We start from the raw sequence: 1,593 nt of genomic DNA on the forward strand, positions 1-1,593 counted from the left end.
GCCATTAAGAAAACAACAGCGGGACATTACCAGCTACCTGTTGATGTGCCTTAAATAACTTGGAGGGAAGCACCAGCCCAGCCCCCCCAGCCCAGGGACTGCTCTGCCCACCAGCAGCTTGCCCTTTCCTCCCCGCTGCCAGAGAGGCAGGTAAGTCAGCATGGTATGTGCACTACATGGGGGTTTAATCAGCCCTAAATTGAAGCAATGTTTTTTAAAACCCACTGCTTCAATTTAGGGCCCCTGTTTCATCTACACATGCCCTTAAACTGGTTTGTGTAATGTCTGTCCCTAGCCCAGAAGTTTTTAAGTGCAAGTTGGCTGGGATGGTTTAAACAGTGATGAACTTGCCTTGGGTGTACGGTTGAACTAAATGGCCCCCTGAGGTCCATGCCAGCCCTGATTTTCTCTAATTCTTTGATTCTATGCTGCTTGTATTGATCTCAGTGACAACAGCGTATGCACTTTAAAGACAGAGTTTGGCCAGGATGACATGGACAATATGAGTATGTGCATATGTGAAGGCCATCACTATGGATGATACAACAGGATCAAAAGCAATTAAAGGCTTGATTTTCAAGTGAACAGAATTAAAGGTTTGATCCTCAGCTTGACTATAGATTTGGTGCATTTCAGCTGTAACACTCTAAAGCAACTAATCTGTGGACAAGGCACAGAGAGAAACATAATATTTTTGGTAAAGAAAAAATGTCACAGTAAAACAATTTTAGTGAAACAAAATATTTTCCTCATCTAGTTGAAAATTTTAAATTGGTACTAATTAAAATTTGATTTTAAACAGCTGTGCAGATATGCAAAGGGTACAGAAAGCATGAGGATACAAACTCCTCTATGCCAGGCATAAGGGATAGTAAAAGAATTTCATAATATAATTATTCTAATATAACTGTTGTAATAACAGCCATTCCAGATTCCCAACAAAAGCTGAGAAGAGATAAAGCAAGGCCAGTGTCATGAGCTTGCATCTGTCAGCCAGCTGTCAAGCTAGCACAAACTTCAAGGATAGCACATGCCACATCCTAGCTTCTGACAGTCTATAACAGACTGCATTGTCCCAGTAATTTTGGAAGTAGAAGTATTATGCTGAATTCTGGACACTGACTTTGTGACATGATACTTAACTAAACAGTTCTGTTCCCTCAGCACGCAGTCAGTATACAAAAACACAGTATGTTCGAACACTACTCCCTCCAACTGAGCCAGGTATTTTGCCTACTTCCTTTTACAAAATATCTGTCACAAGTGTAGTGAGCAGGTTTTTCTCAGTGCTTGAAAAGAGGCTTGTAAACCTCTTCCTTTGTGCTACAGGGTAAAACACAAATGTGATCACTGAGATTTTTAGTTAACTCACAGCTTGAGGGACAGATTTTATTACCATATTTACTCAAATATAAGAGGACATTTCCCACCCCACTCCACCCCATCAGCGTGGACGGGGGGAGGAGCCCCTTGTCTTTATATTTGCATGCAAAGGAGAGGAGGGAGCAGGCAGCTGCTGGAGCTCTGACTTTTGTCATTGAGCCTAGGTCAGGGCCAAAACCAAAGTCTCAGCAGCTGCCTGCTCCCTTCTCC

The sequence above is a fragment of the Crocodylus porosus genome, unplaced genomic scaffold, assembly GCF_001723895.1.
Source record: "Crocodylus porosus isolate Cpor-Errol unplaced genomic scaffold, CroPor_comp1, whole genome shotgun sequence".
NCBI classification, from domain to species: Eukaryota; Metazoa; Chordata; order Crocodylia; family Crocodylidae; genus Crocodylus; species Crocodylus porosus.